The sequence below is a fragment of the Ictidomys tridecemlineatus genome, chromosome 3 (genome assembly GCF_052094955.1).
Source record: "Ictidomys tridecemlineatus isolate mIctTri1 chromosome 3, mIctTri1.hap1, whole genome shotgun sequence".
Taxonomy (NCBI): domain Eukaryota; kingdom Metazoa; phylum Chordata; class Mammalia; order Rodentia; family Sciuridae; genus Ictidomys; species Ictidomys tridecemlineatus.
In genome coordinates this window covers 189,882,938-189,901,908 of record NC_135479.1, presented here as the reverse complement: position 1 = coordinate 189,901,908, position 18,971 = coordinate 189,882,938, and the positions used below count along the sequence as shown (strand labels likewise).

Genomic DNA, 18,971 nt, shown 5'->3' with positions numbered 1-18,971 from the left:
AATTTTATTTACCCAGGAAGTGCTCCCAAGAGAAGTCTTTGAAAATGGCAACCCAAGTTTTTGGGGGGCTCCGAAAGCAGCTGAACTTGAGAAAACAGTCATATCAAGGAATCCTTGGAAAATGTCTACGTAGGATCCTGAAACCATCCTGTAAATATCGTAAAAGTAATGAGGACACCATTCCTTTTAGTTTGGGAATTCATTTTGAATTGAGGAGGCAAGTTTTTGCTTGTCTGATGGACCAGAAAAATCATCTTTTCCAAAAAAAAAAAAAAAAAAAGATACATTTTAGGAAATCTGCTTTTCTCCTTTTACTCTGACATTGCTTAGCTTTAAGACTTTGAAAAAATAACTTCTGTTTGGAATTCAGGTTATGTTCCTTAAGGAATGGATCAGACTAAATATAATGACTTCATTTAATAGGTATTTTCTGATCTCTATGAAATGAAAGTGAACATAAAACTCTGCATAATGGGAGAGACAGAGGTTCTATACATACAAATGCAATAAAGTGTCAGTAACTCTAGTAATTATCTTAGGTGATAATTCATGAGTCTATAAATTGTTTCCCTTTCTTCTCTCCTTCTCTCTCTCTCTCTCTCTCTCTCTCTCTCTCTCTCTCCCTTTGTCACCAGTATAAGCATAGTAGGGTAGAAGGAGGTTAAGGAAACTAGTACAGTATAAGCAAATAACAAAGAAATGCTGACCAAATGAATGGTTACCTGCAAGTCTCTGTTATGTGTATATCTCCTGATATACATGTATTTATGTATCTTATACAAACCAACATATTTCCTCCTTGACCTACCTTTGGATACTACTTTTCTTGGAGCTGTATCTTCAGCTTTCTTTGTAAAAATAACTTTTGTTATTTTTGACTGTGCATGCTATGAATCTTTGTATTTGCAAATAGTGTAATTAGATCATATTATATTTTTATATTGAAATTTACACCATTCTTTTGTCTACAGATGCACGTGAGTTTGGTGTTCTTAATACATCTTCTGTTTTGGTTGTACATAATTTATAGTGCTTATAATTCTGGAGTACTTATTCAATGTTATAAACCATAAAATTCAGCCCCTGTGGCTATTTGTTTAGAATTTAACCTCAATAGATCTTTTTTAAAATGTATATATACTGTGTCTCCTAACTCATGATAGTAAATCTAGCAATAACTAAAAAAATCACTTTACTCTCAACATTTACTGGACCATTAGTCACATAGAAGGCATTGCTTGTTTCAATACAAGGAATACTTTATTATAAAGAATTAGCTTTTCTTTATTCATACCAGGATGTCTTATACTTCTACCTGTATGAACCTATCAAAATGAAAAAATATATATGCAAATTAGTTTATATGCTTATAAAACTGGAGCTCTTTACTTTTTCTTCTTTACCCAGATGACTCATTCTTTTTTAACTCAGTCCAGGTAGGATTCCCTGAACTCTGCAATCTAGATTAGCTGAGGGCCCCACCTGTATAAGTATCACAGTTTCCTAAGTATACTTCTTTAAGCCCTCCTTTATTGTGAACTATCATGCAGTAAATATAATACCTAGAACAATATCTGACATGTCTATGGGCCAATAATAAATAGTTGCTGAAATAATACTGTTTGAATAAATGAATATTCTTACTTTGTATTTGTGTTCCCAGCAGGTTAGTCTATGCTGGGCAGTCCATAGGTGCTTAATAAAAGTTGCATAAATGAATGACCAAATGAATGTCCAAATGGAAAATTGGAAATTTACTGTTAAAGGACTCTTTTTTTTTTAAAATTGACTTCATTTTTAAAAATTCTAATTTTGTCTTTATTATGATTTTCCTGCCCATATTTTTCCCCAAGTAAATATAACAGTTTTTGTTCTTGTTTTTTCTACATGTATTTTAGATGTAGTTATTATAAAGAAACTTTTTTTTTAATTTAAAGAAATAAAAATTACCAGAAAATATATCGCATAGAGATAATAATTTTGGAGGGAAAACTTGGATTTTGAACAATATGTATATACATATAACACAATTTTAAAATCATACTGTCTATATCATTTTTGAGCTTATCCTTTTCTCCTTAAAAGCATAATGAAGGTTTTTTTCTACACCTATAAATACGGGTCTGTCTGATTTATAAATTTTAATCTGCAGTGTGGACATAGTTAGGCTAATCCTACATGGTTAGACATTTATATTTTTCCATTTTTTGGCTATTATACCAATGCTCTGATGAACATCCTTGTTGGGATACATTTGTGCACATGTGGATTATTATGACTTTGGAGGACCTTGGATTTTTATAGAAAAGTACCCTGGTGTTAAAAATACCTTGATGAGTGAAAGGGTAAGATTACTAAACATTTTGACACATTGCTAAGTTAAATAAAAGGTTGTAGTAAAGTGCATTCTGATAAATATTTACTTTGCCATCACTATAAATATTATTCAACTATTATAATTACCTCAGAAGCAAGCCTGGTGCATAGAACTCAGTTTTTTTTCTTCTTAATCATTATCATCACCATTATTGTCAATGTCATCATCACCTTGGTGTTCTTGTTCACACTGTATGCAAGTCAGCCAATGTCTTAAAATCATTTTTTATATCCAAGGAAGACTAAATAAGTACACAAGTAAATAAGGACCTATTAAACTATTGGCATTTTATATATTATTTTGTCATTTCTTTATAATTTGCTGTTTAATCCAATAGGCTTTAATAACCCCAACTTTCCCAATTGACAGTAAGTATATGATAATTAATACATGTATTTTGAAACTCTGCTTTGTATTGTACTATATGAAATGCCAAGTTCTTATGATCTCTTTAGAATATAAAGATAAAAATAATGTGTGAGGGTCATATTATAGTATTACCTCAAAAGCATGAAGAAAAGGGAAATTATAAATTAAATAGGAAATATTGATCTTTTAATTTATTCAGTATACATTTGTTAAAAAATGTTTTACATGAATAATGTGTACATTATCTTTCTCCACTCTCTGAAGTGATGTGGTTTATTTATATCTCTGTTATATCCCAGTGCAGTTACTACAGCTCAGTGCTGTGGAAGGACCTACATTATTTGGTGGTAAACAAATTATAGTAACGGCAACCTTTCAAAATAAAGCCTCACATAAACATTCAGAGATCAAACATGTCAAATGATGATGCTTTATCAGCAGTTAAATTTTCATGATTTTAAAATGAATTTTTGTTTGTGGACTTCTGAAGCATGATTCCAGACTCAGATGAGTTTCTGCTGATCTCTGATGTACATTAAACACTTCTGTTCTTACTGAATCTTTGGAAGTTACAGAGACATGAATTTTCTAAAAATAAATTCAATTTTTGAACTTATAACCCATGTACTTAGAACTCTCAATTTTATTTGCTGAAGTTCATAGCTGGGAGGAAAATAAGACTTAAGTCAACATGTAAAAAGAAAGCTTATAATAATTTAAAATTATAGTAAAAGCAAAAGTATTTTTTTTAAATTTTTAATTTCTAGCCTTAAGAGACAAGCTAGAATTTTAAATTTAAAATAGCCTCTGTGTTTTGGATGCAAAATGATATAAACCTGAAAAGCCCATAGTTTACCCTTGACAGCTTCATGGGTATGGATTTCATTATTGGTTTTCTGGTATATAAAGACAACTTAGTTTGTAATCAGACTGAACATAAACCACAACTCTTTCTGACTCTTTCCATTTCTGGCATTTTCTAGCAACACATTTTTTCCCCCCTCGGCTTTCCACAATAGATTCTTCTAGACCACTTCTGAAATCCTGAGGCTAAAAGAAATAAAATATATAATTAGCCTTTTCATTCCCTTAAATTCAACTTGTGTAGTTGAAGCTTTGTGATTTATTACAGAGACTTTGACTTGAATATCCTTCTCACGACCTCAAGTCAAAAAGGAAAAAGAAACTACCTCACCTTTTCAACAAAGAGGGAGGAGCAAAAGTCAGTTTTACAGTAAAGCCTGCCAGCCTGTGACAAGCCTATCAAAGAGAAACCTTAATGAATTACGGAATTTCTTTTTTTTTTTTTGTGAATCTGAGTGCTTCTTTTACTTTTTCAGATTCCAAATGAGAGTATACATTTTCCTGTGTTTGATGTGCTGGGTAAGATCTGGTAAGATACTTATTAATAATTTGTCTTTAAAACCGCATATAAAATAATTAGTACAGTTTGTATTCTGGGATAAAGAATGCTATGACATCATAGTATGAAAAAATATGCTATGATCATAGGTATATTAAACCAGATTACTATGATGATTTGTATGTATATGTATACTTGTATGTTTAATATTGGGAAATTGATATTCTGTATTTTATTTACTTTTCAGATAATTAATAATTAGAAAACCTTTTACAAGAAGACTACATAGGGAATAAATTTATAAAGAGAAAAAATAATAATAATAGAGAAATTAATTCAGTGATGAAAATCATAACTTAATAAATATTGTATTTTAATTTCATTAATTCAAATAGCCCTCCTTTTTAGAAAACTTTTTACACAGGTAAATTATCAATTGCAAAGCAAACTAATCATAAAATACAACTTTCTTCCTTGTTTAGCATAATACAAACCAAAGCCGGTATATGCTCATAAGGAAAAACTTTATTCAATCTTGGTTTACTGTTTTAGGTTAATAAACTTTACTAATTTTAGTAATTTACTACTTTATTAGTTTTTATGGCAATAAAGTAGTTCTTAACGTAGAACAGTTTGTTCTACTTTATGATAATGAAAACAGCAAATTCAAAATTCAAAATGAAGTGTTTTCTGAGGAGTTTTGTGAAAGTAGATTATTTTCTTTATGTTTTAAATGTCTTCCTAAAATATTCTTGCATGTATACTAAAAAACACCATAAAATCTGAAATAGAAATTAGCAAATATATAATTTTATATTTTCAACTGCATATTTAAGCTAATTATTACTTCTGGAAACATTTGAATTTTCAAAACAGAATCTAAAGAATAGTAGTGTACAGTTTATCATATTGATTTCATCATTTATATTTATATTTTGTTGCATAAGTCTCTTAATGAGTGTTTTGTTTATGTAGTGCTTAATTTGGGCACTTTAATTTAAAAGTTAGAGAAATTTGAACTCTGGGCTCCTAACCTTTATGTGTCATTTTAATGTCATAGTTTGTGATCATTTTTATATTGTAGTTTCACTATGAACTGCTGGGCAGACTTCCTGAGATTGTTTTGACTAAAGATTTAGTCAGTTGCCTGAGTTTTTAATTAGGAAAACTCAAAGAATATTACTCAGTATGTTTCTGTCTCTGTTGACAGTTTCATTCTTGTATGATAATGATTAAAATATAATAGAACCTTTATAGCAATATAGCAAACAATAGCAAAAAGAAATAAGCTATATAACAATAGCAAAAAGAAAATAAGGTAATCAAAAATTTTGATGTGTCTTGAAATCATTTTTATCCCATGCAAATTCTTAAGATTTCTCTCATCTTCCTTGAATCTATACTTGATAAGGGATTTGTGTTGAATTTTCAGTAGATTATTTCACATGATTGGTTTATTCAAATCATATCTGCTCTTCCTAAACCCCTAGATATTGACCTCTAGGATGGCATGCCTTGCTCTTGTTGACATGAGTAATCATTGATTACATCTGTCTTTTAAAAAGGAAAAACATTCTGATAAGTGAAACTAGTCAGGTATTTTTTAAAAAATTAATATAATGGAATTGAAGATGTAACTGTACAAACAATATATAATGTCTCTATATGTCTCTCTATGTATATTCTAATTATATACATATATATTTGTAGTATAGTTGCTGACTCATACTACCTGTAAAAATGGCAGTTTTTGTTGTTGCTATTATTTCTGCAGCAAAGGTTAGCAAATATTTCTGCAAAAGGCCAGAGGGTAAATATTTTAGTTTTTGTAGGTCATCTATTCATCTCCGCCAACATAGTATGAAAGCAGCTGTAGACAGTATGTAAAAAAAAAAAAAAAGGAGTGTGTCTATGTTCTAACAAAACTTATGGATGCATGCTAAATTTTGTATTAGTTATAATTTTCACCTGTCACAAAATGTTATCATTTTGATTTTTTCAGTCATTTAACAATATGAAAGCTATTCTTAGATTTCTGACCGTATTTGTCTCATAGGATATAGTTTTCCAAATCCTATGTTTTAATATTCTGACAAAGATGTAAAAGATAGATCAATTCAGCTTTCTCATTTCATAGATGAGGAAAGTGAAATACAGGAAATTGAGTCATTTTCCTAAAAATCATGAAACTTGCATTATATGGTAAAGTATGCTTAACAAACTTGGTAAAATGCAAATTCTTATTCTTGGGCTGGAGAGGAAGCCCCAGTTTCTGCATTGCTAATAAGCTGTTAGGTGATACATGGATACGGGAAGCACACTTCAAATAGCAAGGGAATAGCATAGCAAGTCATGCAACCTTAATAGCCAGTATGTAGGACAGTGACTTTTCCAAGACCCATGGGATTTTGAGCTAATCGTCTCAAATAAAATTGTTATATTTGTCTAAATTGTACCAATACTCTTCTGATGTGTCCAGTAATTTATTTCTGTTGACTTATGAAAATCAAGTGCATACAAATGACTAATTTACTGTACTAAAGTCACTTTAATACAAGGGTGATGTGAAAGAACATGAAATGTGTAATTTTAAATTCATGTCCTGGTGGCTAGATATCAGGGCTAAGTGACTCAGCCTCCATGAACTTCAGTTTGCTCATTTTTAATTGAAAAGAATAGTTACAATACTACCTCATAGAATTGTGAAGCTCAAATGAGGTAATGTAAATGTGTGATGTGATAGATTATAAAGCAATAATCCACTGTTTTCCCTTTAAATGCATTTTCTTTTAATTCTGTTGAATAATTTCCAAATGTAGATCTTCTCCATGCAGTTTCATGGACTACTTGAATTTCCTAGGCTATCCATTTAAAAATGCAAATCTACCTACCAATCAGAATCTCTGGAAATTGCCCCAGGAAACCACATTCTGAACAAACTTGCCCAGTATTTTTTCATACCATTTTTTAAACCTATGCTTGGGAAATCCTAGTTTGTTTTGCTTGTGTAGTCAGATTCCTTGTCAGTCATTGGCCACATAGTTTTATAAATAAGTGATTGAATATCTTGATTTTTGTATAACATATTGAATCAATATTTATTTTCTGAATTTGCATTGATGGCTCAGAACTAAAATTTAAAATACATTTTTTGCCTTTACTTTTGCTTTTGGCCACTCTCCTTGAGGGATCTTAGAGTTTCACCTTACAATTTTGTTTTAACTGCTGCTATAACCACATAAACACCTGTCTTGGTGGCATCAGTGGGTCAATTGTTTCAGGTTTGGGATTCTGCTGTCCCCAAAGGCTCTTTATTCTTGATACACACAAATAGGCAAATGAACTAGTGAACTTCTGATGGGGTCTTATTTGTGTTGCTCAAATGTGTACAAAATAGCGTATACCATGAATATGTTCCTATGGCTTTTTTATTTCACCTGAAAATGTTCTGTTGCTTCTTATTTTATGACCTTAGGTTATTTAATCTGTTTAATCATCGCTTTATTCATATGTGGAATGGATGTGAAGAGTAGGGAAATATAAAACAACACAGAAGTGAGTTGGCATGGAGTGAGTGCTAAATAATCATATGCCATATGATTGTTGTTGATAACAAATCCATTTTGTTTTCAGAAATAGGGAAAGAGAAGTAAGGAGATTTTCAGGTACACTTTTTGGGATGAGATTGTGGTTTAAGGGGATTATCATAGAATAATGGATGAAATTCAGGACATGTGTGAGGATTTGTAACTTTTTATGCAAGTGTTGGTCAACACTGAAAGTCACAAGATAAAATCATTTGTCTTAGTAGTTTACCAACCAGTAAAATGTGTTTGGAGTCAAATAATATTATAGCAGTAGAGAACATTTGTCTCAACTCCTTCCATTTAAGGATGAGGACATTATTATATTAAGTGAGTAAGTCAGAAAGATAAATGTCTCGTGGCATGATCTTATTCATATGTAGAATCTTTAAAAAGTTATCTTGTAGAGGTTGAGAGTTGGATAGTGGTTACCAGAGAATTGGGAGGGGAAGTGGGAAAGGAAGATCAGGGAAAAGTAGGTCAACACATCCAAAGTTACAATCGGATAAGAATAAGCACTGGTGTTCTATCACCTGTTAGGGTGACAATATCTAATAATATATTGTGTATTTCAAGATAGCTAGAAAAGAAGACCTAGACTTATCACCAGAAAGAGGTACTAATGATTGAGGTACTATATATGCCAATCTGATTCAGTTTTTTTTTTCAAGGTTTAGGCATTGAAACCAGGGGCACTCTTTGACTGACGTATATCAATAGATTTTTTATTTTTTATTTTGAGACAAGGTCTCCATAAGTTGTTCAGACTGACCTTGAATTTGTAATCCTTCTGCTTCAGCCTCTGTACAGGCATGTGCCAGTTATTCAGTGTATATATGTATTGAAATTTCATTCACACTGTACTCCATAAACATGCAATTATTATATGGTTGATTATGCAAAGTAAGGCAATAAAATACTTCAAAAAGTGAAGAAACCCGGGCTCAGGGTTGAGAGGCATAAGAATTTGTTCAGAGCTGTCAGGGAAGTACGAGAGGGACTAGAGGCCCTTGGGTTTTAGATGTTCCTGCCAAGGGCACTGTTCATTCTTTGGAATGTTGTGATCATTCTGTTCTCATTATTACAGCCATTGTAACTATAATGAGAATGTATTGTGAAGATACAGTTAAACAGTGTAGAACGATTTTCCCCAACTTCACCATGTATCTGACATTTTTTAACATTTTTCTGCTACTTTATGTAAAATTTGAAACCTAAAATGATTTTCAGCATTCTTTATCAGTGTACCTCTCTTTTGAGCCAATTCCAGAATCATTATCTTCCTAAGAACTAGCAATAAAATCCTATATTGTTTCTCAGTTCTCAATTTTTAATCACAATAATGTTACATAATCTAGTCCTTAGACCCTCAGTTTGTTATTCAAAAATTAATATTTCTTTTTCTGCTTTGATTTCTTTGGCTTTTTTTTCTAATAACATTACTTTGTGGTGTTTTCAATTTTAATTCAGTGGGGTCTATTTAAACCATTTTTCCTCTTGATAACAACAAAATGTGAATATTTTAGGTCCCAAAATCTAAGAAAATATAGAAATACAGGAAATAGAAAACACAAAAGTACAAATAAAGAGAAAAAAAATTGCTGTAATATTAGCATCACCATAAACTATACTTTATGGATCTGTATCCTGGTTCTATTACAATAAATATGTATGGTTGTGTAAGTGCACATGTACATGTATATATTTATATTGTGCATACACATACACTAAGTATTACAGATGAAATTAGGACTCTACCTATGTACTACATATAGAAATATATTTATGTGATTTATTTATGTTTTTGTAATCTTGCTTTTAATTTTATTTTATATAAAAAGTTTTATAATTTATCTCTAATTTTTATAAATGATTTTTAATTTGTCTCATAGCCTTCATCTTAAGGATACACTATAACTTATTTTATTAGTCTCTCATTGCTATAATTTAGTTGATTACTAAATACTGACCATTAAAATTATAATACACCTTGATGTATTAATACCAATTAGGTCAATTGGTATGATAGTAAAAATAATATGGTAATATTTTAGTTAAATTTTATTTATTTGATCATATTTTAATAATTTTGTGAGTCCTTTACTTTGGATAATATCTGTTTTTCCCTTGCTTGCAAGTATCATTTTCCTTTACTCATTTATGGGTCTTTTTAAAAATACATATATATATTTGTTTATACCTTATATTGAAAATATTTTTCTAATTTATTTTTTACATTTTAGCTAGTTTATAGTTTCTATTTTCAGACATGTTAAGTTTATGTGCTGTGGAATATGTTGGCTTGTATTTATATTTCCACCTTTGTTTTTATGCTTAAGATAATTTCTCAGTCTGTAATTGTATTAATTGTGTCCTTCTACTTCACACAACTTGTCTTTTACATGGAATGATTTAGTATAGCTAGACTCGAATAATCATCTTAGCATTGTTTATTTAAAAATCTACTGCCTTTGACTATTTTAATTGCCCTAGTTTTCATGGCTAATATGATATACTTATTGGTGTCCTCATTTTGTTTCATCTATCAGTTCTTGATTCAATTTCACAGGCCTCTTTATTTATAATATTGGAATAATTTTAACCATGCCTCTTATAATCTTCAAAAGGTCATTCTTTTTTAATACATTTTTCCCTTCCTGTGACATCTCATTAACATCTTAATTTTAGAATTATATTGCACATGTAAATTAACTCGAATAAAAATTATTTCATATTAAATCTTCCATTCTGGATTGTGGTATATCTTAGTGCTTATTTGAATCCATTCTATTTATGTATAAAGTTTCTTTGGTTTCATAGCTTTTTTTTTCATTTTTAAAAAAATGTTTATTGTATATATTTTTGTCTTTGTTTTTTTTCCTTTCTTCCTCCTTTTCTTCCTCTTATTCTTTCTTCTGGTCTCCTTTCTCCTTACATTCTGCTTCCTCTTCTTTTTTTGAAAGAACTAGTTGACTTTAAATTATAGAACCTTGTTCAAACTAGGTTAAACAAAAACAGGAGTTTATTATCTTCCATAACTTAAAGAGTTTTGCATCAAATACCACTGAATACAAGTACTCAGAAAATAATAGCTTCAGGATGTATTTACTTCTAGCTTGAGCTCTCAAAAGAATAAAGACACTTTTTTACTTCAATGCCTCTCTCAAAAGGTTCCTAAGTGGGTCTGCTTAGATTTCACACACTCCTGTGGATCCAATCCTAGGTCTAGGCTGTTTGAATATTCAGAGATCTCTGAGATGGAGAGAGAATACACCTTTGCAAATTAGCTTAAAAAAATCATTTAGGATGGGGAGAAGTTTCCAAAAATGTAAGGCAGGAGAGCTGAAAAACAAATTATACAGATAGTAATATTAATTAATATTTTTTGTGGTTCTGAATATTTTTAAAATTATATTTTATATTGACTACTGTTGCTGTGAGCCAAGTTATTGATTTTTATATATTAACACTAAAGTTTCTCACTGGATTACTTTTTCAGTTGCCATCTTCATATTTTTGGTAGAACATCATGTCATATGCAATAATAAAGAATAATATCTGCATTCTTTTGATTATATCATATTTCTTTTTCTTATTGCTAACTTAAAAATATTTAAAATGCATAGTATATAGTATTTACTTTTATATTTTTATTATTTTAATAGATATATGCTATTATTATTTCCTCATTAATAGGATAATGACTCTTAGCATGAAATTCATAGAATTTTCTCATTTTAATAAATAATATCTGTTTTAGCTTATGTAAAATACTTTGTAAAATTTATTTGTTCTAATTAGTTATGCATGACAGCAGAATGGATTTCAGTTCATAGTATACAAGTGGAGCACAACTTTTCATTTCTCTGGTTGTACAAAATGTAGAGTCAAACCATTTATGTCATCATACATGTATGTAGGGTAATGATGTCTATCTCATTCACCATCTTTCCTATCCCTATGCCTTCTCCCTTTCCCTTCTTTGCCTTTGCCCTATCTAAATTTCCTGGATTCCTCCCATGCTTCCCCCAACCCCCATTAAGGATCAGCGTCTACTTATTAGAGAGAACATTTGTCCTTTGCTTTTTTGGGATGGGCGTAATTCACTTAGCATGATATTCTCCAATTCCATCCATTTACCTGTAAATGCCATGGTTTTATTCTCTTTTAATGCTGAGTAATATTCCATTGTGTATATAAATCACTGTTTATTTAACCATTCAACTGTTGAAGGGCATCTAGGTTGGTTCCACAATTTAGTTATTGTGATTGTGCTGCTATAAGCATTGATGTGGCTGCATCACTGTAGTATGCTGATTTTAAGTCCTTTGGGTATAAACTAACAAGCATCATTGTTGATCCATTAAAATGTTTTTTTTTTAATTTTGTCTAATGCTGTGTATTTTTGTCAATATGTTATTTAGGCATTTTGCTTTTAAGGGGTTGCATGGCTTAGAATGATTTTTAATTCATGTATCTGTGTATGTGTGTGTGTGTGTGTGTGTGTGTGTGCACGCATGCATGCGCTTTGTGCATGTGTGTCTTTGTCTTATTTTCATGTTTGATATTAAGGTTATTGAAATTTTTAAAGTGATATTAAAAGTTTTTTTTTCTATTTGCTGCAAAATATTGGGTACTTACGATGACATTTTTATAAAATTAAGGTTATTGAGGTATAATTTAAATGCAATAAAATATATACTTTATTTATATTTTGATGAGCTTTGAATATATATGTGTACAGTTTTATAAGTCTTAGTAAAAACATATTAAGATTTAAACATTTATTTTACCCTAAAAGTTAGCTTTTTGCAATTAATTCCCTTTTCTTTGATTCCTTATAAACTGGACATATTTTCTGACATTCTAGATTAAAGGTCCTTTTCTAGAATTTCATATAAATGAAATCTTCTTTTCTATAGTTTTTATAGCTATAGTTTTGCCTAAAATATATTTTTTGTGATTCATCAAAGTTGTTCATGAATAAATACTTTATTCCTTTATATTGCTGGTGGCCTTACATTATATAGATAATCACGCTTTGTTTATTCATGTACTTCTTGATTAGCATATGGGTTCTTTCCAATTTAGAGTTTATATGAAAAAATAGTACTGAGTGGTACATGTCTGTGATCCCAGCAACTCAGAAGGCTGTGGTGCGTGAATTGCATGTTCAAAGCCAGCCTCAGCAACTTAGCCTCAACAACTTATTTTGAGTCCTGTCTCCAAATTAAAAATAAAAAGGGCTGGGGATGTTGCTCAGTAGTTGAACATTCCTGAGTTCCATCCCCAGTACCGAAAAAGAAAAGAAAAAGTGCTACTATGAAGATGTACATGTTGTGGTGAGGACATGTTTTCAGTTCTCAAGGGTTAATACCTAGATGTGAGCTTTTTGTAGGTTTTTTTTTTATTTTAAGTTACATATTTAGCATTATAAAAAATTATCAACCTTTTTTCCCAAAGTATTGTATTATTTTGTCCTTTTTCTTCAGTAATGTAGAACAGTTTCAGCTTGCTTTTGCCAGTTTTTTAAAATTCTAGTGGGTGAGTAGTGGTGTATTATTTTGTTTTTGATTAGCATTTTTTGAATGACTAAGGACGTTGAGCATCATTTCCTGAGATTCTTGGCCATTATTACAATCTTCTGTTAAGTGTCTTCAGTTCTTTTGCCTATTAAAAAATTGATGTGTCTTATTATTTTATGTATATTCTACACACACTCACACACACAAATCGTTTGAGCCCAAGTATTTGTCAGATATACATATTGCAGGTCTGCATGTTTGTATCCTTGACACTGTTCTTTGAGGAGCAAATCTGTTTCATTGTGAGAAGGTCCAATATATCACTTGTTTCTTTTTTGTTTCATTCTTACAGTTTCTTGTATGAGAAATCCTGGCTTCACTCAAGATTGTTACTGTTTTCTCTCAATTCATACACATATCCTGCTTCCTGCCATTAAATGAGACTGAATCAAAGCAAGTCGAGCTGAAAACATGAGAGGGAGAAAGGGCGTGTCTAAGTTCTCTTTTACTTTATATGTGGTTTACAGCATGGCAACTAATGTGTGACTTTCTGGGGTCTCTAGAGGATGGACATGCCTTTCATTAATGTCCCTCTACTCTATCTAGTTGAGACATTAGTGTCTTCTTTCCCTGCATGACCTCTGGAGTTGTTCAGCTTGTAGCTCCTTGTGCTTTATTCTATGCATGCATAGGTTTGCATACAGCAACAGACACAAAGAAACTGCCCTATAGATTTCAAAGCTCTTCTTCTTCATGGCTTCTTCCTCTCTAGCATTCTGCTCTTCAAACTTCAATGGCCAAACTCCAGCTTTCTCCTATGTTAGCAGGATCGCCATGCTCTAACTGGATTCACCGTTCCTATACTGCAGTCAAGAAAGGACCTCCTAGCAGAAAGATATGAGATTATAGGATTCAAATAATTTGTTTCTCTTCTTTCAGGGAACACATTCCTATGATTGTTGTTGTCCAATTTTAAACTTATTTGTTCCAATTCTTATCCAGTATTCTGTTTTTAGAGAAATATCTGCAATGGATATCCATTATGATAGGAATTGGATTCTGTTAAGCATTTACTTATCTATTTATTTTTGTTCTTAATTGAGGTAAAACACATAAAAATTTACATTTTAGCCATTTCAAGTGTATAATTCTGTGGCATTAAGTATAAAAATATTGTCATGTAACCATCATCACTAACCATCTCCAGAACTTTTTCTCCTTCCCAAACTGAAACAATGTTCCTTTGAAACATTAACTCTCCTTTACCTCTTTCTGTTCAGCCTCTGGAAACCACCATTCTACTTTCTCTCTGAAATCAACTATTTTGGTCATTGAAACTAAGTTGATCATGTAAGTGGAACCATAGAATATTTGATCTATTTTTGATTGTTGTATTTTCACTTTATCATATCTAGTCAAGGTTTTCCCATATTGTAACATGTATAAAATTTTCTTCCTTTTTAAGGTTGAATAACATTCCATTGTATATTAGAGATTTTGCTAATCCATTAATTTATTGATGGATATGTAGGTTGTTTCCACTCTTTAGCTATTCTAAATAATATTGCCATGAACATGGGCATTGAAGTCTATCTTCAAGCCTCAGCCTTCAATTATTTGGTTATTTAGCTAGGAATGGAATTACTAGATTTGTTTTTCTTCTTTCAAGGAACACATTGTGGTAATTCTATTTAAATTTTTTTTTGAGAAGACATCATATTGTTTCCACAGCAGTGGTACCATTTTGCATTCTCATCATCAATGCAAAAGAATTCCATTTTTCCATATCTTTATCAATAGTTGTATTTTTTATGTTTTTTAAAAACAGTAGAGGTTCTAAAGAGTTGGAAGTGATATTCAATTATGATTTTAATTTAATTTTCTTAAATTTAGTATTTTTAAAATCAGTTTATTGACCATTTACTTTTCCTTATTGATATGTCTATTCTAGTCCTCTGCCTGTTTATTTTTTTTTTAATTTGAGTGTTTGATTTTTATTTGTTACATTGTGGTATTAATCTGAAAATTATCTGTTTTTTTTTATGAATATATTTCCCCATTCTGTGGGTTGTCTTTTCATTTTGTTGATTCTGTCCTTTAATGCACAAAAGCTTTTAATTTTGATAAAGATAAACTTATCTATTTTTGCTTTCATTGCTAGTGCTTTTTAAAATCTTTTTGGTAGTCTTTGAGAAATCAGGAAATCAGTGCTAAATCCAATTTAATAAAGTTTTCTATTTCTGTTTTCTTTGGAGGTTTTATTGTTTAAGCTTTATAGTGTTTTTCCTAATCTTTTAACAATTTTTAATTTATAAAGTTATTTTGTCTGGTATTAGTGTAGCATTTCTACTCTCTTTTGAATTGAATATTTTTTTTCATCTTTTGACAAAATGAGTCTGTTATAGATAGAATATAGTTGGAGGCTAGATTTTTTGTTTTGTTTGTTTATTTGTTTCCCATTCTGCCAATGTAGATCTTTAGATTAGGGGTTTCAATACATCTACATTCATCTGCAGGGATCTACTCTTTTGTCATTAGTTTTCTACATGTCTTCAAGTCTTTTTTTGTTCCTCATTTCCTACATCAGTGCCTTTTGTTGTGTTTAGTTGGCTTTCATACTGACATGCTTTTAGTCTCATTCCCTTTCTTATAAATCCTATAGATAGTTTCTATGAGGTTACGATGGAGACCACAAATAACATACTAAAATTATACCAATCCAACTTAAACTGATACTAACTTAAATTCAATCCCATAAAAATACTACCTCTCTAAAGTTCCCCTCCACCCTACTTAATGTTACTGATGACAAAACTTTTGTCTTTATACATTGTCTACCCTTGAACATGCACTTACAGTTATTTCTATGCATTTGTCTTTTAAATCCTTTTTTGTTCTTCATTTCCTACATTATTACCTTTTGTTATGTTTAGTTGATTTTCATACTGACATGCTTTTACAGAAAAGTAAAGTTATAAACCAAAATTATGATAGTATTGTTTTCTGTATTTGTCATGTGTTTTGTCTTTACTGGAGAACTTTATATTTTCATGACTTCAAATTACTATCTAGTGGACTTTTATTTCAATTTGAAAGATGCATTAGCATTTCTTATAGGGCAAGTGTAGTAATTTAAAGGAGCTTCCAGCTTGTTTGGGAATATTTCAATTTATACCTAATTGTTAAGGTTAATTTTATGAGGATTCTGATATATTTTTGATGCCTAGAATTTTATTCTTCTTTCTACTCTAAAGATCTAGAATTAAATCAATTTAATGCTCTTTAAGTCTAACAATACACTATGTTAACTCTTTTGTATTATTTGGTATCTCTTGTTTTCACTCTCTTTCCTACAATATTATAATCAGGCAAAAATAAAGCCAAAACAAAATAAAAGCTAACATCCTTAGTGGCACTTGATATAAATCCATTATTCTTACCTGTGGACTCAGTGGAACATAATAAGGAACAATTATTATTCTTGCTTTTGGTTGTGATCACCAGCATGTCTGACTGTTGAGTGGCCATCATCTGGACTGACTAGTGCCTAGCACAACTGAGGAAATAAGCTTTTCCACACCTGTCTCATCTTCTAGCTGGACAGACCAGGGTTGTTTTCATGTGATGGCAGAGGTGTGGAAGTGTAAGTCGCCTGGTACAAGTCCATTTCAAGCCTCTGCTTCCTTCAAGTCTCTTAAGGTACTATTTGTCAAAGAAAGTCCTATTTTTGTTTCTTCATTGTGGGTTTGGGGCAAATCACCTCCCTTAAATGAGAGAATACCTCAAAGTGACACAGTAAATGGCCCGGACTTGGGAAAGGGTGATGAATTGGAACCATCATTGTGCTCTAACAAAGCTGCCTATACCCCTTTTGTGAGGAATATACTTATCTGTCCATTTATAGTCTTATTTATTTTTAAAATATTTTTAGTTGTAGATGGACACAATATCTTTATTTTGTTTATTTAATTTTTTTATGTGGTGCTGGGGAACAAACCTAGCGCCTCATGCATGCTACGCCATGCATGCTAGGCAAGCACTCTTACCACTAAGCCACGACCCTAGCCCTGTGTTCTTATTCTAAATGTGTTATTCTTATTTATTTATTTATTTATTTATACAAAAGCTGAAATTGATTGCTTTTTAATAGACCAACTTTACAGTTACATGTCTATTTACATATCATATTTTTTTCTCTAGTGTTACTTTATCGTTGTCTTATGCTTTCTAGTTTCATTACTTCAATTTTCAAATTTTCTTTTCTTTTGTATATATATACTGTTATACGAGTAAATATTTAATTTATATTCTAAATATTTTTATATTTAGAAATTTATGTTTTACATAGCATAGCAGTTGACATTTGGGTTTTCAATATTTTTTTAAAACCCTGTTTTTCTATTTCTACAGTTAAAAATTTTGAAATTTTACAAATTCCTCTATTAAGGACTTTTTGCACCAAGCCCACTTCCTCTATACTCCTTTTAATATATTCTTCTATCTTATTAGTTTAATTTGGACATACAGAAATAACTTTTGGTATTGCTTTTCTGTTTTATCCAATTTTGTAACATTCAACCTAAATCAGTGTTCACCTTATTTGCACATTCACTTTCAATCTTTTTTATACTATGAAATTCTGTCCATCTTATCTCCAATAAATCCAACATTTTTAAGTAACAACGATGATTCAGAAAGTGTGCTGCATTATTCTTAGTAGAGTCCTCTAGAAAGACCTAGACTTCTTAGGCCCCAAACTTTCCACTTATAACTTTTGTCTGTCTGATGTATTCATTTAAAGGAAAACATGAAGTCATCATTACTTCATTCCTCTGTTTGTAACCTATATTTTCTGCCTTACTATTTTTAGGATATTTCTCTCTTTCATGGAACTCCAAACGAATTTCTAGGAAACCTCTTGGTGAGTCTGATTAACTGACTTTCTCTGCATTGTAGTGAACCTTCTCAGTTTGCAACTCCTGGTATGCAATTCCCTTAATTTTTGTAGTTTCTACCTACCCCCTCCCCAATGCCCCAGCCCATGGAACAACAACATTTTAAGATTTGAATCATCTTTCTTTCTCTTGTATGTATGTTTCCCTTCATAATTTTAATTTTTCTTTTTTTTATTTCTTGCTATAAGAGAGTTCCATGTTTGTTATAACATTTATAATATGAATTTTAATTCTGCAATTGCTTCTTTTTACTTTCATAAACTAGAATATTTCATTATTCTGTTCTCCATGTGATGCTGTGTTTTTTTTTTCTTTTTTAACCTCAGTTAATCCTCTCTTAATGGCTTCCTGCTTTGTGTTTCTGAAATGAGATTTTTCTTCGCATTCCAATGGGGATGCTATCTCTATAGAAATTACTTCTGCAATTATTTGTACATCTGGTAATAAATAATATATTTCTCTGCTGGTGGTTTTGGATGATAATTTCTTTCCTTTAATTTTTTTTCACAGTAATCCTACTGAATAATTCCCCATTATTCATTCTAGGGCCATGTAACAGCTACCTAGAGTTGGAGTGGGTCAGCAGTTTGGATTCATTGATTGCATTTGGCCCTTGTCCAAGTTCTGCTGATAAGATAAGGTGGAGGTACAGAATTTCTTACACAACTTGAACAGTGTAGCAAGCATTCATAGGCACTATGATTCAATCTATTCCTTCTCTTACTTCCTCATTCTCTAGTACTTAAAACATATGAAGAATCAAAGTTTTAACTTTTCCAAGGATACCTTAGTATTTTT

General features: G+C 30.8%; 1 long non-coding RNA gene across 2 annotated transcripts in view; it reads left to right on the top strand.

Annotated features, from left to right (window-relative positions):
• LOC144376461 (uncharacterized) overlaps positions 1-18,971 on the top strand; it is a 19,557-nt gene extending 586 nt beyond the window's left edge. The window contains exons 2-7 of one of the 2 annotated variants that reach the window (XR_013436965.1): positions 17-150; positions 4,087-4,139; positions 14,499-14,568; positions 16,815-16,917; positions 18,089-18,139; positions 18,720-18,971. This is a non-coding gene — a long non-coding RNA (uncharacterized LOC144376461). Of the gene's footprint in view, positions 1-16; positions 151-4,086; positions 4,140-14,498; positions 14,569-16,722; positions 16,918-18,088; positions 18,140-18,719 lie in introns of both variants that reach the window. The other variant, XR_013436966.1, reaches the window with a different exon arrangement.